Source organism: Equus quagga, unplaced genomic scaffold (genome assembly GCF_021613505.1).
Source record: "Equus quagga isolate Etosha38 unplaced genomic scaffold, UCLA_HA_Equagga_1.0 73442_RagTag, whole genome shotgun sequence".
Classification (NCBI taxonomy): domain Eukaryota; kingdom Metazoa; phylum Chordata; class Mammalia; order Perissodactyla; family Equidae; genus Equus; species Equus quagga.
Genome location: NW_025802777.1, coordinates 4794695 through 4817361, shown reverse-complemented (window position 1 = coordinate 4817361; position 22667 = coordinate 4794695). Strand labels below are relative to the sequence as shown.

The 22667-nt window shown below is 48.7% G+C and overlaps 2 long non-coding RNA genes across 3 annotated transcripts in view; both read left to right on the top strand.

The window, feature by feature from the left end:
• LOC124234224 (uncharacterized) overlaps positions 1-6111 on the top strand; it is a 7947-nt gene extending 1836 nt beyond the window's left edge. Inside the window, exon 2 of the long non-coding RNA XR_006887251.1 lies at positions 5709-6111. This is a non-coding gene — a long non-coding RNA (uncharacterized LOC124234224). The remainder of the gene's footprint in view (positions 1-5708) is intronic.
• Positions 6112-13103: 6992 nt separating this feature from the next.
• Positions 13104-18653, top strand: LOC124234223 (uncharacterized). Of its 2 annotated transcripts, XR_006887250.1 has the most exons (4): positions 13104-13164; positions 14784-15095; positions 17000-17148; positions 17664-18653. It is a non-coding gene; the product is annotated as an uncharacterized LOC124234223 (long non-coding RNA). The 2 variants fall into 2 exon arrangements; XR_006887249.1 differs by lacking the exons at positions 13104-13164; positions 14784-15095 and having other exon boundaries at positions 16758-17148.
• Positions 18654-22667: the final 4014 nt, after the last annotated feature.

The window sequence follows — 22667 nt, the reverse complement described above, 5'->3', positions numbered from 1 at the left end:
CACACCACACACACACATACACCACACAAAGACACACCACACAGACAGATACCACACACACCACACCACATCACACAACACAACACACACACCACACATACCACACTGCATACATATATACCCCCCCAAACACACCACACACACAGACACACATAGACACACCACACAGACACACACAACACTCAGACACTGCACACACACCATACCACACGACACAATACAACACACACCACAGCCTCCCTCTCTCTCCCCCACCCCACCGGGTGTCATCCCGCTTGAATGAGAGGAGCCTCTAAGGCTTCCCCGGAAAAGAAGGGACTGGAAAACACGGAGGCCACGCTCCCCCAGGGAGACCAGCGCCATGAGGACAACTTTTTGGAGCTCTCGGTGTCTCCCAAGAACTTCCAGAACATTCCCTAATGGAGTCGCCCCTGCGGTGAGGCCGCTGTAAAGCATCGTGGCCGGTGGTACAGAAGGAGGAAGGGAGGGGACAGCTCGCCGAGGCACAGGGCAAATCCGAGATGGACAGCACCCCTGGCTCAGACCCGGGGTGGACCCGCCGACGCCCCCGTGTCTCTGGGGGAAGGAGGTCAAATGAGGTCAGAAGGCGGGGCCCAGCTCTCCAGGTGCCAAAGGGTTAAGGAAGGAGGGCAAGAGAGTGGCTGGCGGTTGGTGCGGTGAAGTAACCTCTAGATGACATCCTGCCCTCACGTGGGCACAGGCTGCTGGCTGCTTGCCTGTCACCAGGAGAGCCCAGTTGAACGGGTAGGCAGCTGGGGGTGGGGGGCCGCCTCTGCCCTCCTCTCCCTGTGCTGGCCAAGGGAGGCCTCCGGGAGGCTCCTGGGCTCGGTTCCTTCCTTTCTAGTCCACAGGACGGATTCATCGTTAGGGTATCAGCACACCTCACTCCCAGGAGAGCGCTCCCAGCGCGCCACACTGTGTCTGAGGGCATGGTGGCAGGCTGTCGGCGCTCACCGGTGGGCGTTGTTATCGTGCTAGTGGGGCGGAAGAGAGAAAACTCGACTCGAGTGAAAGAACCTTGAAGACCTGTATTTCCACATGGGGGGTTTCCTATGAGGCTGAGCCTGGGGAGACTCTCTCCCCCATCAAACCCCCATTTAGAAGCAGCCACCCTTCGTCTCTCCAAAGGAATCATGTACAGCGGGACCTGACTTCAGAAGGCCCGACCTTGGGAGGGAGAGACGTCTTCAGTTCATTGTCTCGCCGTGGAAAAGATCATTACTTCGCGGAGGCGGCTTCCTCTGACCCCATCCCTCCTCTAGGAAGAAGTTAAAAGAGGAGCTGTCCCCTGAAAGCCGAGGGCCACACACACTGAACTGGCCTCTTTATGCATGGCCTGGGCCAGCTGCTCGTCTTGGTGTCAGTGACTACTTCAGCACATAATACGAAGCACAGAGAAATACTCGCCCCCCCTTTTTGAAAGGCATTAAAGAGAAGATATATCTGAAGTCAAAAAGAGACACAGAAACAGAAGCAACGAGACACATTCTATAGAACAACTTCAGAAGACGGGATCAGGATGACCTGGGGGTTTGTTCCGAGCCCTTCGTTGGAAATTTTATTCATTTTCACTTTGTTTAAACTGGGCTTTTTAACTAAAGCCATTGTCTAAACGCCGCTGTGGACATTTTCGGTACTAGGCATGAACTCAGGGCAGATGTGTCATCTCAAGGACACAGTTTAACCAGGTGAATTGTATTTGGGCTGAAGTGACTTGAAATTCCAGGTTGGATGACTTAGATGGACCCTTAATGGGCACAATGTGAACGCACATCTGTACAACCAGGTTGATTTGTGTATTCTTGTTAGAAGGTGTGTGTTGCGTGTTCCTAATCAGTGGGACCTGGGTATAGTATCAAGAGTTCAAATTCAACTTTACCATTTACTCGCTGAATGACCTCAGGCTAATTAGCCCCTTCTAGACTTGGTGTCCCCATCTCTAAAGAAATGGTAGTCAGAATACTGCCTTTGTAGGCTGTTGTAAGAGTGAAATGAGATGTTGCCTGCAGAGGCTGGCTCCGAGTAAGCATTTCTCTTTGCCCCTGGAGGTTTTTTTCCATAATAAATTTTATGCACCTTGGAAAAATCAAATGATGACAAATTCATTCTGAAGTTTGTATGGGGAGGCGAAAGACCCAGAATAGCCAAGGCAATACAGAAGGAGAAGAGCAAAGTTGGAGGACGGACCCTACCTGACTTCAAGACTCACTATAAAGATACAGCAATCAAGACAGTGTGGTATTAGCAAAAGAAAAGACAAATAGACTAATGGAACAGAACAGAGAGCCCAGAAATATAATCCACTGATGTTTGACAAAGGAGCAAAGGCAATACAATGGAGCAAAGATGGTCTTCTCAACAAACGGTTCTGGAACAACTGGACACCCACATGCAAAACATGAAGCTAGACACAGACCTTATACTCTTCACAAAAATTAACTCGAAATGGATCATGGACTTAAAGCTAAGACGCAAAACTAGGAAACTCCTAGAAGATAACATAGGAGAAAATCTGATGACCTTGGTATGGTGGTGCCTTTTTAGATACAACACCAAAGCATGATCCCTGAAAGAAATAATTGATTTTTAAAAACCTTCTGTTATGTGAAGGATAATATTAAGAGAATGAGAAGACCAGCCAAAACTGGGAGAAAATATTTGCAAAAGACACATCTGATAAAGGACTGTTATCCAAAATACACAAAGACCTCAAAAAACTCAACAATAAGAAGACAGACAACCCAATTAAAAAATTGAGGGTCCAGCCAGGTGGCTCAGTGGTTGGGTTTGCGCACTCCGCTTTGGTGGCCTGGTATTGGGGGATTTACATCCTGGGCATGGACCTATACTCCTTTCATCGAGCCATGCTATGGTGGCATCCCACATGCAAAAAGTAGAGGGAGATTGGCACAGATGTTTGCTCAGCGACAATCTTCCTCAAGCAAAAAGAGGAGGATTGGCACTAGATGTTAGCTCAGGGCCAGTCTTCCTCACCAAAAAAAAAATTGGCCAAACACCTTAATAGACAAGTCATCAAAGAAGATATATGGACAGCAAATAAGCATATGAAAAGATGCTCCACATCCTATGTCATCAGGGAAATGCAAAAGAAGGCAATGAGATACCAGTGCACACCTATTAGAATGGCCAAAATCTGGAACACCAAATGTTGGTGAGGATGAGGAACAGTGACTCTCATTCATTGCTGGGAGGAATGCAAAACGGTGCAGCCACTTTGGAAGACAGTTGGGCAATTTCTTACAAAATTGAACATACTCTTACCACACAATCCAACCATCGAGCTCCTTGGTATTGACCCAAAGGGGTTGAAAACTTCTCCTCTCCACAGAAAAATCTGCACATAGATGTTTCTAGCAGCTTTCTGCATAATTGCCACAACTTGGAAGCAACCAAGATGGCCTTCAGTAGGTGATGGAAAAAGGCACTGTGGTCCATCCAGACCATGGAATATTATTCAGTGCTGAAAAGAAATGAGCTATCAAGCCTTGAAAAGACATGGAGGGACCTTAAATGGATATTACCAAGTGAAAGAAGCCAGTCTGACAAGCCCTTCATACTGTTTGATTCCAACTATATAATATTCTGGAAAAGGCAAAACTACGGAGACAGCACAGAGCTCAGTGGTTGGCAGGGGTTGAGCGTGAGGGAGAGATGAACAGGCAGAACAGAGAGGCTGTTTAGGGCAGTGACAGTAGTCTGCATGACAGTATACTGATGGATATATATCATTATACATTTGTCCAAACCCATAGAATGCACCACGCCAAGAGTGACCCCTAACGTCAACTATGGACTTTGGGTGATTATGTCAACATAGGTCTGTCAGTTGTAACACATGTACCACAACGCTGAGGGATGTTTATAACGGGGGCAGCTGTGCATGTGTGGGGACAGGGGGTAGACGGGAAATCTCTGGACCTTCTCCTCAATTTTGCTGTAAAATCTCAATTAAAAAAAGTCAGGGCCCACCCAGTGGCGTAGTGGTTAAGTTCACACATTTTGCTTCAGCGGCCCTGGGTTCTCCAGTTCGGATCCCGGGCATGAGCCCATGCGCTGCTTGTCAAGCCATGCTGTGGCAGGCATCCCATATGCAAAGTAGAGGAGGATGGGCATGGATGTTAGCTCAGGGCCAGTCTTCCTCAGCAAAAAGAGGAGGATTGGTGGCGGATGTTAGCTCAGGGCTAATCTTCCTCAAAAAAAAAAAAACCCTCAAATGATGATTTGGTTATTTTATTCACTGGAGCTAATCAAAGGGATGCCTATAAGGTTACTGAAATTTGTGTTTTGGTTTCCTAGATTTTTTTGTGAGAAATAAGGATTGAAGAAAGAAAAAAAGAGGGAAGAGGGAGGGAGGAAAGAAGGAAGAAAGGAGGGAGGGAGAGAGGAATGGAAGGAGGGCAGGAGGGAGAGAAGGAGATAGATGAGCCTATGTTAACCAAACAAACTCGCCTCCTGAAAATAGAGCTAACTCTTATCTCGTCCTCGCCTATTTATCTCTATATAAATCAGAGAAAGAAAAGGCCTTCCTGGCTTTTCCTTCCTCACCTGGGGTGCCTGCAGGCCCTCCCCTGGACAGGCAGGGGCCTGTCGCACCCATTTATGAAGACCTTCTTTTTCTTGAAACAGTACCTTGAATAAATACTCCTGGAATTAGAAATATGTAAAAGCATCTGAAAAGTAAACACACACACACACACGCACACAATACAAAAGGAAATGCGTTATTCACAGTCAGACCTAGTGCAGTAAATATTTGAGGAAAGAATGAATTCTAGCCCCCAATGCTATCTTTGAGTATAATACATTATACTTTGCCGTAGGGTTGGCTGCAAACTGTAATCCCATTTAGTTTTGTCATTGCACAGATTAGAACTGCTATTTCATGTCACCTGTTTTATAAGATTCAGACTGCCTTTTTCAGATCACTTGCATCACAGCCATCTGCTAAAAAGGTGTATTCCAGACCTTTCCAAATGTCCAAAGCTAGGAATACTGAAGAGAAGTAGTGCTATGTAACTGACTTCTTCGGGAAGGGGAGGGAGAAACGTCTGGCTTCGAGAGAAGGGAGCAAGTGAGAGCTGATGTGGGTTCCAAAGACAGCTGGATACCTGGGGCAGGGGGTGGGAGAGGGGGCAGGGAGGGTGGGGGGAGGTCCAGCTCTGTTGGAAGGGGTGCAAGGAGGTAGGGAGAGGGCGTGGCAGAGGCGGAGGCTGGCGAGGGGGGCGGTGGCCAGGGCACTAACATCTTTCTCTTTCAAAGTGAGCGCCTAAGACACACTGTTGAAGACGCAACAAACCTATTATTTTGACTTACAGAGTCAACCAGTCCAGGGACCAAAATAGTGTAATGACTATATTGGCAGGAGGGCAGAAGAGGAGATGAGCTGCCTCGTTTCTCATGACAGAAAGCCTATAGATATTGCCAAAAACGGGTGTTTTTTAAGCAGTATGCATACATTACTTAGCAACCTGGCAGTGGTTACCGTAAGGACTAGAAACAGAAATAGTTAGAAATCTCATTTAAAAGGGTTACTTCCGTGGAGCTAGACAGTGATGGGGAGTGTTGGGCAGGCACTCTTGTTTTCCGAGATAAATCCTTCTACGCTGTTTGGTTGGTTTCCCCAGCCATGTCTTACTTACAAAAGAAACTTATGATTTGTGTTTGAGGAGCTCTGGGCCTACCCCGTGCTGGTTGTGTCAGCCTCTTTGGGTCGAGGGGCCCAAGATGGACATCGGGAAAAGCTTCCATGTGGGCCCCCGGACCGCTGCTGGACCCTCATCAGCACCAGGGAACATGGTGATGGAACGAACAAATGAATGAATAATGAAAGAAGAACCTGTCCGATAACAGCTGTTGTTCGCGTAGAGTCAACGCTGGCTGTTTGATAAGTGTGTGAATGTGCCCGTCTTGCCCAGGGCCCACAGCCCAACAGAACACGAAGGCAAAACTGGCTGTTCGGGGCTTACCCAGTCAAGCTGCCTCTCTCCCATACTCCTCCTCCCGCATCTCCTCCCATTTCTTTTAACCTCTTCCAATTTTAAAAATAAGAAATTAAAATATTGAAAGATACATCATACCCAAATCATTTCCAAAAGTGTCCTTGGCTGGTCGGGTGACCGTTTCATTTAGACCCCTCGGCAATTAACACCAAGGACAGATGCCCCAACTGACAGAACCTTCCTGCAAACCTCAGTGCTTTCAAGACTTGAATCCAGGTCCCCCAAAGAAAAGGCTGAGACAAACAAAAACAGAAAAAGAGATTCTGGTTTTCCACCAAGCTCAAAAGGCCTTTGTCAGAGCAAGTCAGAGCTCTCCCAGTGGCCAGCTCGTTCTGTTTAATCATCAACTGTGCTTATCAGATCCTTGATTTGGAAGTCCCTTGAAGAAAAAAGGTGCAAAAAGAATCCTTTTGTGCTTTGGAGATTGATTTCAAAGCAGGCCTTGAGGTCACCAGCGGACACGCCTTAGGCGGAAATTACCAGCAGGAAACAAAATGTTCCCATTTGATTTCATAAAGTTGGGCGGAACCCCTGGATGGGGACTCACCATTGGGATCTGAGCAGGGCCGAAGCACTAGTCCACCTGTCCGTTTTCTTTGGGGGCAGAGGGGATGGCAGTGATGCAGGTGGGGGCCTGCTCTGACTCCCCTGGAGGTGTTCCTGCATCCTGATACCTGGGCAGAGGCTGGAGGAGACCTGTCAGGTCTACCCACTAGAAACCAATGCTCACCTTGCTGTCTGAGACCCTGGAAAAGGGAGTCCCTTGAATTGTCCGGGTTTTGCTTTCCTTGGCCAGGTCTTCCCCATAATTTAGAGATTTGGGGTTTTAGGTGGCATTTGACTCAATCAAAGTGATCAGCCGTCAGGGGAACCTGATAAAGCTGAGGGTCAGTTCCCAGATCCACGGTTCCAGTTCCAATATCCTCTCCTGGGGAGAGCAAGTGAGAAGACCTTCAGGAGCAGGATGACAAGAATCCCCGCAAACAGTTGATATTATTATCAGTGAAGCCCACAGTGAGTCGGGTCGACGTCCCGGGACCCTGAAGCCAGCCGTGGATGGCGTCTGATTGAAAAACCCAACAACCCAGCAAGGAAAGCATAAAGCCAAGAACAAATGAAGTCACTCAAAAAGGCCAGAGGAAGGTTCCGTCACAACACACAGTAAAACTTCTTCCTACCTTCTTTCTCCATCTTTCTCTCTGTATCCCACATTTCAGTTCTTTGAAACTTTCTCTCTCTCTCTCTCTCTCTCTCTCTCCCCTCCCCAAACAAACGCAGCCACCCTCTCCCAGGACACTCTCCTTGTTTTCCCTGTGCCTTTTTTGTGCAACAGTAGTTCCCAAAGCTTTCTGTTGAAAACCCCACCATTTTCTCCCTTTCCAAGACCCTGTCTCTTTTCTCACACCTAAACCAAAAGATCAAGATCAAGCTGGCATTACAGAATGGGGGGCCCTTGGGCGTGGGTCGGGAAAGAGAGGCTGCGATTATTGGTGGATTTAATATGTGGTCCCTGAAGCACGACTGAGACATTGTTGATTCTCTACCGTGCGTTGGACACCATATTAAATTACTGCATTTAGCAGATGTCTAAATTGGGGTTTTCTTCAGTGTATTCTGACTCTGTTCCAGGGAGATGTTCCTTGATAAGAGGGTTTGATAATTAGCCACATTTGGAAAGTGTGTCGTCCCCTATCTGTCCCCTGGAGGTTCCCAATGCACATTAAATTTCTGATAATTCTTGCGGTAAATATGCATATTTATCATTGGTGAACCTGGCATTTCCCTAACTTATTTGATCACTGAACTAACTTGATCATAAGAAGGAGTTAATGTCAGCAGCACACCTGGCCCACCCAGACCTAGAAAATGGGAGTCGCCAAAGCACACCTGTTCCGTGTTGGTAGGTTCTGGAGAGCCTGGTGGGCATCCACTCTGATTCACTGGGGTATTTGTGGTGGTGCAGACATGGGCTTGATTAGTCTTGACAGAGAGGTTTGTCCCCAAGACGTAGGGGGTGATGAGCCAATAAATAAAAGATGAGCCAATAAAACAACCCAGTGATGACTTTAAAACAAGAGAGGAGCCGGTGATGAACACAGCAGTCCTGGTGGGAGAAAGCGCCCTGTGAATGCGATGGGGAAGGTCAAGAGGCGTGGATGCCTCAGAGACCAGGGAGTCAGATCCTAGCCCAGCAGCTCACGCTGGCCCACACAGTGGCAGAAATGATGTAATTCTGCAGCAAGCCACGGAAGCCCTAAATTGAAGCTTGCTCTAGACGTCGGCTGATAACTAGAAACAGAAAAATCAGTAAATCAACTTGGTGCTACTGGATGGCATTTATTTTCAAAAATGGTTATGGTTCTTCAAAAACCCCCAGATCGCTTTGTTTCCTCTCTCACACTCTCCTTCTCTACCAACCGCCCCCACAACATCATGGTCTCTTAACCGAATTGAGACCTAGCATGATCCATGAGCCCCGGGAAAGGATTGGCAAGCCTGTCCCGCCTGAGCAGGGGTGTCCCACCAGCCCAGAGCCAGCCCCCCACTTCTGGCATCAGGGCTGCTGTTTTGAAGGGCTGCTTTGAGATCTGTGGCTCCAGGCATTTTGTTATTTTGCTGTTTACTTTGGAACTTCTTAAAACAAACCTCAAAGAAGAGAGAACTCCTGTCTGAAGCTGATTCCTTTTAGAATCCAAGAGATGACTCACGGAGGCTGTTTTGGCATTTATGCTCCCTGTTGAGTTAATATGATTAGACTCATAAATTCTATTTTTGAAACGTAGACTTTGTACCCTGAATATTCTTCCAGAACAACAAAAAAAAAGCGGGGGGAAATGACATCCTTGTTTACATATTTGGTATTATCTAAATATGTGCTATTTGCCCTCGTACTTTTGTCTTTCATCGTCTGTTTTTTTCCGTTGGATTAAAAAGACGGGGCAAATTCTTCAGTAAACTTGAGGAATGCTCTTTAGAATAAGTCTTGTCCTTGTACAAGCTAATAATATGAAAAGTTCTGTTTTCACCAAATGTCCATTGACAGATGAATGGATAAGCAAAATGCATAGACACTCAATGCAATATTCTTTAGCCTTAAAAAGGAGTGAAACTCTGACATTTTGCTACATGGATGAATCTTGAAGACATTATTTTAAGTGAAATAAGCCAGTCACAAAAGGACAAATACAGCATGACTCCACTTTATGAGGTCCCTATAGAGCGGTCAAATGCATAGAGACAGAAAGTGGAATGGTGGTTCCTAGGGGCTGAAGGCAGGGGAGAATGAGGAGTCATTTAATGGGTACCAAGTCTGAATTTGGGAAGATGAAAATTTTTTGGAGATGGATGTGGTCTGATTGTACAACAGTATAATGTACTTAATGCCATTGAACTCTACACTTGAAAATGATTTAAATGGTAAATTTTATGTTATGTGTGTTTTAACACACACACACACCAAGTTCCGTTTTCTCTGGGAACACACATGGAGCAATACCCAGAGCCTGAGGCTTCCCCCTGATTGTTTTTGATCTTACCAACCCACTACTCCATAAGTAACCAAGTTACTTGTTCTTCAAAGTGAATGCATGGCCAGAGCTAAGTCCCCCTTCATCGCAGAAGTGGCACATTCCAACCAAGGGAGGTGGTTTTCTCACACTACGCGATGGATGTTCTGGGCAGGGGCCGGGTGCAGCCTTCCTTCCTGGGAAAAACGTCTCAACTGTAGAAATTTGATGGCTCCTGAGATTTGTTTTAACCACTGTAGTTGGTACATAAGTTAAGGCGCCTGCCCCTTTGTTCTTGTGTAATAAATGGTCGACTCCGGAATGTTCAAAGAGACAGGGCCCTCCACTTGGCCATAAAACGCACCCTAATCTAAAGACCGCTCTGTTTCATTTTTAACTGTGCGGCAAATCCAAGTTTTTAAGTGTTTTGTTTGTTAGATAATTTTCGATAACTCCTATAAAGCAAGGTTGCTCATAATAAAAGACTTCATGTGTGCCCATTAAGAACAATGAATTGCATTTACCACAAACCTCAAAAGAAGTATTCTGTTGTTTGAGGTTTAAATGAAAAAAGAAAGATCTTTTTTCTTGCCACTAGAATAAAGGTCTTTTGAGAACTTCATTTTTGAAAATCTCGGGCATGACCACAGAAGTAATAAATGCCCATATCATATGTATTTTCATGCTTTTTCTTTAAGGCATGTCACGTATTTCAGAATTATACGTTAAAAGATATATACAGCCAGGTGAGTGACAGGTCGTAACATTTCAAAAATAATCCTTGTCAAAATATGATAATCTTTTTAACTAGGTTTGTCCTGAGCATCTTAGTCTCCCTTCTGTCTTTTCAATGCCCCTGGACGGATTCTAGAAAAGTAAGCAACATGGAGGATGGATTGCATCAAACAGAACAAATTGTCAGATAAATTTTACAAGTAAAAAGTCTGCCACGTGTTTTTCACATGCAGGCCATTCCCAGTTTCTTAATTGGGGCTAATTTGGCGTGAGGTCAACACACTCCATTGGCTTTACTCTCCCACCTTCACACTTCTAGACCAGTTGAAGTACCCTCAGGGCAAAGGAGGTTGGGAAGATGGATAAGAACTCAATTACCACCTGTTTCCAGGAGCCTAATTAGGAAGGTCTCTTTCTGGCCAGGGCTGGGGGAGCTACCATTTAATACAGCACGAAGGGCCTGGGGCTCAGCTGGGTGTGATTATTGCCACTTGAGATGCACCGCCGGGTGCCATATTGCATCAGCTGTGACAAAAATTTCTTATTAGGGCAGCAAAATGACTTAGGCGTGGCTATCTTCAACTCAACTCCATTGACCTTCCTCCCCCTTTTCTGTGCCCTCCTTTAAAGTCTGGGCAGAAAGCAGGTTGAGATTCCTTCTGGAGGTCTGAAAATGAGCCACAGGAGGGCCCATTCCAATGAGGTATACATTTTGTGCTCATGGAAGGCAGGCATGGTTGGAGCCCTGCCCAAAAATAAAGAAGCCCAGGGCAGAGCCCACAGAAGGCTGGGAAAGACCTCCCTGGTGCTCAGAATGAGGGTGGGGATGGGCGTGAAGGGGCAGCCCATGCTTGGCAGTGGAGGGCAGCCAGCACAGGCGTGTCTTGGACTTTTGGAAACTCCCGTGGCTGTGAGGAACCACATGAGAGGACGCAGGCAGGGGCAGCCCCTGACAAAGCTGCAAGCTAGGGCCTCCGTAGCCCTGTCTACAAATAATGACTCATGCAACGAAGAAAATAAGACAAAGTCATATACTGAAGAGAACTGGGGTGATTTTAGATGGATGAGCAAGCCACAGCCAAGCTAAGACCTCAATGATGAAAAGGAGCCAGGAAAGCAAAAACACAGGAGGAAAGCTTCGGGTGTGGGCAAAGCACCAAGTGTGAAGGCCCTGAGGTAGGAAGGTCTGGGGCGTTCAAAGGGCAATCGAGTGTTCGTGTGGCTGGAAAGGAAGGAAGGAGTGGGGAAGGTGCAGGGAGCTGAGTTTACAAATGTGGGCAGGGTCCCCTACTCAGAGCATCACTGGGGAGGAGTGAAGATGGACTCCAAGGCTCCTCAGATGATATTCTGTTCTCACCTGCAGCCCTGGACCACCCAGGAGGCCAGTGGAGGAGCCGTCTGACTCAACAGCCAGTGAGGCTGGCCTCCTGTCACCCTTACACACTGCTGACACAGGCGCATTCCTTCCCTGGTATTCCCTCCATCCACTGTAAACATTTTAAGCCATTATCCGCATACAGCTTATTGCCGTCTCAACACAGAAGGCAAAGCCAGGACACCAGGCCATCCTTTCCACCCATTCTTTTTTTCTCTGTGGTTTAGGTAGATCAGTCTGTCTCAACTGGAGACATTTTGGGTTGGCACAAATGGGGCAGGAGTGCTACTGGCATCCAATGGGTCGGGGCAGGGATGCTGCTCAACATCCTGCAGTGCACAGGACAGCCCCCCAACAAGAGAGAATTCTCCCATCCAAAATAGCAATAGATGGGTGAGAAGGTCATCCTAGGAGATTACTAGGGAGGATTTTGCTCCAGAAAAAATGACCCATAAAAAGCCGGCTCAGCTCCTTTCAAAATTAAATACCTCCCTCCTTTGTCACACATTGGAAAACAAGTGAGTTTCTATTTCAGTCCGCAGGGTGGGTTTTCCATCTGTTTGGCCGGCTTTCTGGCAGAGGCCCGATGCATCATGGACAGCTAAGCATGGTTTGCCGTGTGTCGGGAGGAGAAGTCCTAGAATGGGCCCAAGCCGTAAACAGGGGCAGGCAGACCACCCTGAGCTCTGGGGCTGCTCGGAGCTTCGGAGGCTGGAGCACACCCACAGGGTCCTCCCCGTGAGAAGTGGCTCGAAGCAAGACTTCAAGCTGTAGGGAGTTCCCAGCATCATGAGTCTTCACTTTGGAACTTTTCCCTCCTTTTATACACAGCCACAAGAGCCCCCAAAAGGAAAGCAGACGTGTGTCTAAGAAAATACCCTTAGGGGCCAGTCCGGTGGCACAGCGGTTGGGTTCGTACATTCTGCTTTGGTGGCCCAGGGTTCACTGGTTCAGATCCTGGGTGCGGACCTGCACACTGCTCATCAAGCCATGCTGAGGCAGGTGTTCCACATATAAAGTAGAGGAAGATGGGCACAGATGTTAGCTCGAGGCCAGTCTTCCTCAGCAAAAAGGGGAGGATTGGTGGCAGATGTTTGCTCCGGGCTAATCTTCCTCAAAAAAAAAAAAAAAAAAAAAGAAAGAAAGAAAGAAAATATCCTTAAATAGCTATGTCAGGGATGTCATCACACATCACAGTTGCCATGGGCTGAATTGTGTCCCCATCAAAATTGATAAGCTGAAGTCCTATCCCAGGGTCTCAGAATGTGACTGTATTTGGAGGCAGGGTCTTTAAAGAAGTGATTGAAGTAAAATGAAGTCATTAGAATGGGCCCTAATCCAGTGTGACTGGTGTCCTTATAAGAAGAAGAGATCAGGACACAGACACACACAGAAGGGGACCAGCTGAGGACACAAGGAGAAGACGCCGTCTATAAGCCGAGGAGAGAAGCCTCAGGAGAAACCAGCCCTGAGGACACCTTGATCTTGGACTTCCAGCCTCCAGATGGTGAGACAATAATCTGTGGATTAAGTCCCCCATGCTGTGGTACTTTCTGATGGCAGCCCCAGTAAACTAACACAACAGTCTTAGAGCTGTAAGGGGTTCTGAAATTCTCCCGCATGACCTGCCACCCAGAGCCAGCATCTCCTTTGTGGACACACCCTGAGAAGCAGTCCCGTCTCTGTTCACTGTCAGGGATGGGGGCCTCACTCCTTCACAAAGAAATTGTTTAGCATGGTGTATTAGTTTCCTCTTGCTGCTGTAACAAATTAGCACCAACTGGGGAGTTGAAAACAACAGCGATTTATTCTCTCACAGTTCTAGAGGCCAGAAGTCCAAATTAGTTCCCCTGGGCTGTGCTCTGTCCGAGGCTGCAGGGAAGACCCTGTTCCCTGCCTTTCCCAGCACCTGGAGCTGCCTTCCTTGCACTCCTTAGCTCATGGTCCCTTCCTCCATCTTCGAAACCAGCAGCGTAGCGTCTTGCTTCTGTCATCCCATTGCCTTCTTCTCTTCTGTCTGTGTCAAATCTCTCTCTATCTCACATAACACTTGTCATGGCATTCAGGGCCCACTGGACCATCCAGGGTCATCTCCCATCTCACGATCCTTCACTTTGTCCCATCTGCAAAGTCCCTTTTGCCGTATAAAGTAACATATTGGCAGGTCGCAGGGGTTAGGACATCCTTGGAGGGAAGGGCATTGTTCAGCCTACCACATGCCTAAGGCTGAGTTCTCAAGTCAGGCCACTTGCCGCTTTGTGGTCCACCAGCCACCCTAGGGGGCAGGCCCCATCAGTGGTGACTAGAGTGGTTAAACCATGACACGCAACCTAGCTTGGCAGCCTGTGGATCACGAGCCCCTCCGAGAGAAGCTGGGGTGTTGTACACCCTCTGTTGAGCCATGCTTGCAAGGCCTGCCTGGAATATTTTCCTGGGGATATTCATATTTTTGAAGATAGTTTTGGACCAAAGGGATGAAGGTCAAATGACAAGGGCAGTATTAAGGATGAGGCCCTCGCCCTGAGCCAGCAGTCACCCACTCTGTCAAAGGAGACAAACAAGCAGGGTTCAGACAGACAGAGATCTGAAAAGTTCTGGAAGGGGCAACACCCCCAAGACCAGACCTCCTCCTTCCTTTTGAGGTCGTGCAATAGATTGCTTATGGGAAGTGGGGTCACCCGCTTCTCTGTCACTTTAGCCAAAACAGAGCAGGGTGGATTTACAAAGCGTTTGTGGAGGTTTGGCTCAGCTCATTTTCTTCTCCCAACCCAGCAGGGTTTTTTTTTCTTTTCCCCTAAAAGCATGCCTTTAAAGAAATGCCCCCAAACAGTCACAGGGAACTTGAATACTAACAAACACATCATTAAACATATACGACTTCCTTCCAGAACATTCTGTCCAGATGGGGAGGACAGTTAAGGCACTTATTTTCAGACCACCCTCGTTATGGTTCCCGCCCACCCCTCATTTTATTAAATTGCCTTCAGGCAAAAAAAAAAAGAAAAAGTCATAAAGATCTAAGGTGCTGCTTCTCCTTTTTCTTTTTTCGATTAAATGAGGCTAAATAGGCCATCACTGGTTCCAGAAAATGGCCTCAGTCGCGTGCTCATTTTCTCTATTTTGCAGATCCCGAGAAGCTGCTACTACTTGGTAAGGGGCTGAGAGTCCAGCCGATCGCTCCCCAGGGAAGTCCCCTTCCTCGGAGGAACAATGCTTTCCGAGAAACCCCACGGCTGACCAGAGCCTGTGCCACTGCCTGCTGCTGCAGAGCGAAGTGGGCTCCAAGGGGCGCTGTCACTCACGGCTCTGCTGCATCAGCACCCAGCGTGCTGGGCAGCATTGGGTTCCCCGAAAACACATGCTGAGCTCCTAACCCCTGGTACCTGTGAATGTGACCTTATATGGAAAGAGGGTCTTTGCGGATGTCATCAAGTTCAGGTGAGATCAGACTGAGTCAGGGTGAGCCCGAAATCCAAGGACTGGGATCCTCATAAGAGGGGAATTGGGACACAGACGCAGAGGGAGGGATGGAAAGATACAGGGAGAGCGCCCCATGATGCGAGTGATGCTCCGCACACCCAGGAGAACCAAGGATCCTTGGCAACCACAAGAGACCAGGGCAGACAGGGAGGGGTTCTTCCTCCGAGCCCACGACGGGGAACCAACCCTGCCGACACCCTCACTGCAGACTTGTGGCCTCCAGGCTGTGAGGCAATTAACTACCATTGTGTTAAGCCACCAAGCCCGTGGTACGTTGTTACAGCAGCCCCGGCAAATGAACACACTGAGTTGGGCCCTAAAACGCCTATTTTGGTCACTTGAATGCAAAAGCTGCTGTCTGGCTCCCATCTGCTTCTCACGGCTGCTCTGGAGCTTTCCTAAGTCTGTTTGGGGCTTCAAATCTGTGTAGGAACCGCCAAGGCCCTCTTGGGATTTGACGAGCTCCTAAGAGGAAAAATTGGAATGTCTCAGGGGCCAGCCCGGTGGCACAGCGGTTAAGTTTGCACGTTCCGCTTCAGCGGCCCGGGGTTCACTGGTTCAGATCCTGGGTGCAGACATGGCACCGCTTGGCAAGCCATGCTGTGGTAGGCGTCCCACATATAAAGTAGAGGAAGATGGGCACGATGTTAGCTCAGGGCCAGTCTTCCTCGGCGAAAGGAGGGGGATTGGCAGCAGATGTTAGCTCAGGGCTAATCTTCCTCAAAATTAATTAATTAATTAATTTTTTAAAGAATTGAGACATCTCCTCCCCAGCCCTCCCTCCCCACAAGTTCTCTTAAGGCAGATGCAGCAAAACAGAACTCAGTAATACCATACACCTCACCTACGAGGGGCTCGGCTGGGGGGAAGATGAACTCCCACTGGGTATCGAGTGCATGGCTGACCCCTACTGAGAGCGTCCATAGGAAATCTCGTTCCTACCCTATGAGGTGAGGGCCAAGTTTCCCTTTCCGGAGGTGCAGTGTGTGCGGCCAGGATCCCAGCCGGCCTTCTTGCTCCAAAGGTCACACAAGGATTTGCCTCACAGCTGGGGTCACGGCTGCCTCGTTCTCCATCCAGGGTCTGTGCAGGACCACCCAGTTGAAATCCAGCTCAGCATCATCATATAACTGTAGCAGTGTTCTCAAACTTTCAAGGAGCATCAGAATCGCCTGGGGGGAGCAGGGGGGCTGTAAAATCACCCACAGCCCCCCTTCCACCCTCACCCTAGAGTTTCTGATTCCGTGGGTCCAGGTGGACCCGAGATTCTGCGTTGCTGACGCGCCTCCAGGCAATGGTGAGAAGTGGGTCCAGGCTCCAGGGGTTGAAACCCATCGGTTTATGTGAACATGGGCTGGCATCAGGAATGGGCCCAGTCGTGGTGGCCCTGCCCTCGTGTGACGGAAGGCAAAGGAGAGGAGACTGAGACTTGTCCTTCCTCCCTGCCCTCCCCTCCTCACCCTCTCCTGACCTATCCTTCTTTGCCAGCTGCCTACACTGGCAGGAGCTCAGTGCTCTGACCCGCATCCTCCACGACCCTCCCTCCATTTCCGGGTTTGTGCTCAGTTGCTGGTCACTCATGTGCTGAAGGGTCACTGAACTGTTGTTCACAAGGAGGAGATGTGCCCCCAAGGAGATGCCACTCCTTTTTCCACCTTTCCCTGTCCACATCGTCCTTGCCTTTCAGAATTATTTTGCTATTCGTTGTGCTATGGGCTGAATCGTGTGCGCCTAATGTTCACATGTTGAAGTCCTAACCTCAAAATGTGACTGTATTTGGAAAAACAGCCTTTATCAAGGTGACTAAGGTAAACTGAGGTCACTGGGGTGGGCCCTACTCCAATATCACTGTGACCTTACAGGAAGAGGTGGTAGGACACAGGCACACCCAGAGGGACAACCACCACATGAGGACACAGGGAGAAGACGGCTGTCCACACGCCAACAAGAGGGTTCTCAGGAGGAACCAACCCTGCCAACACCTTGACCGTGGACGTCCAGCCTCCAGAGTGTGAGAAATAAATCTCTGTTGTTTAATTCCCAGGTGGTATTTTCTTACAGCAGCCTGAGCAAACTCATACACACTGTTTGCATTGGTGCATCTCCACTGGATTATAAACTCCTAGAGGACAGGAGCTGAATCTTTTCATTCTTGGATCTCCAACACTTAGCATGTGCCTGGCACAATTAAAGGGCACAACAATGACAATGATCATAAAAGAATCGTAATAACTATCATTTATTGAGCATCTACTGTGTGCCCAGCCCTCTGCTCAGCACTCTATACTTAACCTTCACAGCTTATAATGTAGGTACTAAAAGATGTCTATGCTGAAAATGAGGAAACTGAGGCACAGAGAGGTGAGGGAATTTGCCCAAGACACACAGCTAGTAAGTGGTGCACGTGGTGGGCTGAATACAGACCCCCAAAGATATCCACATCCTCATCCCTGGACCTGTGAATGTTACTAAAGAGACTCTGCACATGTGATTAATGGAAGGATCTTGTTGTGTTTGATTATCCAGATGCACCCCAAACACAGTCACAAGTGTCCTTGTCAGAGGAAGGCAGTGGGGGACTTGACACAGAGAGGAGAGAAGAGGAGACGGCTACGTGATCACTGAGGCGAGATGCTACGTGCTGGCTGCGAAGATGGAGGAAGGGGCCACGAGCCAAGGAACGCAGGCAACCTCGAGCAGCTGGACGAAGCAAGGAACGGATTCCCCCCCCGAGGGCCTCTGGAGGGAGCTCAGCCCTGCCGACGCCTTGATTTCAGCTCAGTGGTACCGATTTCAGACTTCTCGCCTTTGGAACTGTGAGAGAGTAAATGCGTGTTGTTTTAAGCCACTAAGTTTGTGGACGTTTGTTGCCACAGCCACAGAAAACTCATATGGTAGAGACAGGATTTAAACCCAGCAGTCTATCTTCAGAACCTGCACTGTTGTTTGTTTTTCTAAGATTTTTTAAACCTTTCTCCTTTAACATTTAAAACTTGTTTTTTAATTACATTTATTTTGATGGCTGTGGGGGTGGGTGGGGTAACACAACGATGTTTCACCCTGAGCTAACATCTATTGCCAGTTTTCCTCTCTCTCTTTTTTTCTCCCTAAAGCCCCAGTACCTAGTTGTATATTCTAGTTGTAGGTCCTTCTAGATCTTCTGTGTGAGCCACCACCACAACGTGGCTGCTGACAGACGCATGGTGTGGTTCCGCGACTGGGAACTGAACCTGGGCCCCCGAAGCAGAGCATGCCGAACTCTAACCACTAGGCCATCAGGGCTGGCTCTAAAACATTTTTTTAAAGAGGTAAAATTTCATATAGTGAAATGCACAATACATTGTGACAAGTCTAAACACCTGTGTAGCCCCCACCCCAACTGAGATATGGAGCAGCCCATCCCCCTTCCCAGTCAAGCGCTTCCCTGTCCGATCAGCCATGTGCTGATTTCTATCACGGTAGATTTATTTTGCCTGTTCTTGAACTTCCTATAAATAAATGTGCATAGTACGTTGTTAACGCGCAGTACGTTGTTGTGTGTATCCATAGTTGTTACTTTTCATCCATCCTCAGTTGGAATTATCATTTGTTTCATGTCCCCAAGAGGGAATTTTGAACAAGTCCTGCACAATACAAGTCAAACTAGAGACCAGGAGGGCGACGTGTTGGGTTGCCATGAGGCTGAATTGGGACAACCTGCAAAAAGTCATAGCATAGGGCCTGGCAGGCCCACAGTTAGTGCAGAAATACTTGTTTTCATTCCCTTCACTAAACAAGAGTTCATTGGTCTGAAAAGTAAGCAGCTTTTGGCCATATGACCACGAATAATATTTTATGAGCTGTAGGAGAGAAAAGACTCTCCCTCTACCCTCCTGGGTTCATGAAATAACTGGGTCCACAAAATAAACTGACGACAGGCAGATTAACAGCAGAAAATGTATGCAAATATATTCATTTTTAGTATTATGCGCACAGGGCACCATAGGAAAAAACAAGTGGACACTCCCTAAAGGAGTGAGATCTGAGAGCTGATGTATCGTCTTCACAGGGGGAAGGGAGGGGGGAGGGGGCAACTTAGGGGAGAGCAAGTGACTTTCAGGAAAACTGCAGGAGCCCCTAGAAGACTAGATGGGAAGTGTGATAGCCTGTGACAAAGTTTGCTGGCGGTGGTACCAACTTCTAGTTTCCTCTCCCGTGATAAGAGTCCATCGTCCCTGCTGATGACACTCCTGGGGAGGGGATTGGTGACAGCTGAGTCTCTTTGGAAGGACCTGTCTTCAGGCTGCTAAGCGGGCTTAGAGAAAGCACTCCCTGCATTTGCTGTTTTTCTAGTGCCTGCAGCTCAAAATAATCAATGAACCAAAGTGGCCTACTTTGGGGCAGCCATTCCAGGAGTCCCGGACTCCTTCAAAACCGTATTTCTTCTACTCTTGGAGCTGTTTCCGTCCTCCTGCTGCCCAGTTACCGTGCACGGTCTCAGAGCCTAGTCCTCCAGACTCTGCTCAGGGCACATTCGCTTTCTTTTATGTTTGTCACTGACAACTGTGAACGCTGACAGCACTCCCTTCCACGGGTGACAGGCTAGATGTGGGCCAATCGTGAAAGGCCACTTGGGGAAAACAGCCCCAAACGTTCCTCTCTCCCTCTCTTTCTCTCTCTCTCTCCAACCTCAGGTTCTCAGAAACGGGTTCTCAGTCTCTCCTCGTTGCAAACTCATGTGTGCATGTGCAGTGTTACTATAAACCCCAGCAAGTCCCCAGGCAGCACGAGAGCCAGTGCATGGACGATAATTCATATCCTCTTCTGCATCCTTTCCCCTGCACAGACACCACTTACCCAGAAACTTGTGTTTCACTTTGTTTTTTTTAAGTGTAGTTTTATCAGATATATATATGTATTCCTAGCAATGTACTTTTTAGTTTTAACTGTCTTTTACTCCTGCCAAAGATTATCATGCCGAATGCAATTTTCTGGGACTCATTTTTTTCACTCCATGTTAGGGTGACGAGACTTATTCACGTGGGGTCGATAGCTTCGAGTCCTTTCTCACACCTCTGTGATATCCCATTCCATGAATACCCCACGAGGTGTTGGTCCGCTGTCCAGGGGGCGGGCAGTGCCCTATTTGCTGGTTCTTGCTATTCCTAACAGTGCTGACTCTAAAGATTCTTCTGCACGCTTCCTGACAGACGTGGGCAGGAGTGTGTCCTTGGCCTGTGCCTGGTGGGAATGTCCAACTTTAAGAGATAACTTCAGGCTTCTCCAAAGGGGCTGCACCCATTCTGGACTCCCACCAAGCAACCTCTCCTTCCCTTACCTCTGATGAAAACAGGGATAACTCAGCAAACGGTGCTGGAGAAAAATGCTTTTCCACGTGGCAGAAATGAAATTGGGCCCCCACCTCACACCATGCACACAACTCCAGCTCCAAGACCTACATTCCCAAAGCAAAGTTTGTAGGAGAAGAGAGAGATGAAGATTTATCCTTATGGGGGCAGGCAAGCATCTTAAGACACAAAAGGCATGAACCATAAACTAAAAGATTGAAGATTCTGACTCTTTTAAAATTAAGAACTGTTGTTCATCATAAAAAGACCTTAAGGGGGGGCCGCCCCTTGGCCGAGCGGTTAAGTTCGCACGCTCCGCCGCAGCAGCCCAGGATTTCGCTGGTTCGGTCCTGGGCCTGGACATGGCACCGCTCATCAGGCCACGCTGAGGTGGCGTCCCACATCCCACAACTAGAAGGACCCACAACTAGGATATACAACTATGTACTGGGGGCTTCAGGGAGAAGAAGAAGAAAAAAAAAAGGGAAGATTGGCAACAGATGTTAGCTCAGGTGCCAATCTTTTGGGGAAAAAAAAAAGACAAGGAAAGTGAAAAGACAAGATACTTTAATATACATAACAAAAAAGGCGTTAGAATCAAGAATTTATAAAAAGCTCCCGTGAAAGAAGAAAGTCTGAACAAATATATATATGCCATTGATAATATGCATATTATATATATACACTGACATTTCAGAGAAGATGAAACATACAGGCAATAAATAAAGAGATATTAGATCTCATTTGTGACCAAGAAACTTCAAATCCAGACCATAATGAGGCATCGTTTTACACCCATTTCATTGTCCAAACTGGCGAGGTCCGGCGGCATTACCAGGCGCTGGAGGGGTTCCCGGAGGTCCCCGCGCACTGCTCGCTTCTGGCTCTCCTGTCTGACCCCGCACCCCCCCCCCCCGTCCCCCTCCAAGCCATGGCCATCTGTCCCTCTCCCCGCAGACCCCCAGGAGCCCCCGCGGTGGTTTTCTGTAATATTCTGACCCTCCCACAATCCACTCCCCACACAGTAGCAGCCAGTGGTCTTCTCGAAAACTTGCATCAGACCATGGTGACCCCCTCTTTAGGCCCCCACCCCGACTTTCCATTGCTGGAGGCAGATGTCAGCTGTCACCGGGCCTGCAGCCCAAAGCCCTCCCGCCACCTTATTTCGACCCCTAACGGGGGCATGCAGACCTTGCCCCCAACAGACTCCTGGCCACCTCGGGGCCTTGGCAATTGTCACATCCAGAGCCTAGAAAGGCGGCCCCCGTTCCTCCTGGGGCTGGATCTACAAAAAGTGCGTCCGACCACCCGGTCCAAGCACCTCCGCCGCCCCATGGCCCAGCGCACACGTGTTTCCTGGGTGGCTGTGTTGTTCTCCGCATCCCCAGGAGGAAGGAAGGGGTGGCCCCTCCTGGAGCCGGGGCAGGTGGCCTGGGGGGCGGGCGTTCTAGCGATCTAGCGAGCCGAGCTTTTCTCAGGTGTCTGGACAGCCCACCGCAGTGCCCGCTGAGACCAGGACTCGCCCTGAAGGCAGCCCCGCCATGTCTGGACTCCACGCCCACCACGGTCTCAGGCGTGCACACACAAGTGCACACACACACACACAGAGCCCTGAGCCGCAGGGGTGACCGGCCCTGGGAGGCCAGGCTCTGCGCACACACGCGCACAGGTAGACCCACTGCGGATTAAGCTCTCCACATACTTTCTCTCTGAATCCTCATAATAACCCCCGTTATGAAGTCGGTATTATTCCCACCTCTCCACTGTACAGACGAGTAAACTGAGGCTCTGAGGGGCGGAGTCTGAGGAGTCAGCTCAGGAGTGGCAGAGTTGAGCTTCTAACGCAGAGCTGACCTTCTTGTCACCTTGAGGAAACCGCTGGCTCCCCCATCGACCCCGAGAAGGGGCGGCAGGACACACCTCATGCCCCCCAGAGCCCACGGGCGGGCTTCCCATCGCCACCGTTTTTGCGTACCCGGTGGGGACTCGGTCTGTATTGCCTGCTCAAACGTAGGAGGTGGAGGATGGGAAGTCACTGTCGCATAGGAATATATCTTTAAGAGCCTCCCCATTCTCCTTATTGCAAATAGAAAATTCGCGAGGGAACCGGCTGCCTAGCCCATCTGGTGCCTTTGTCCTCATTAGAAAAGGCTCCCGTTTATGCAGGTAGACCCAAATGCTCATCAGGGCTGACACATCTGTG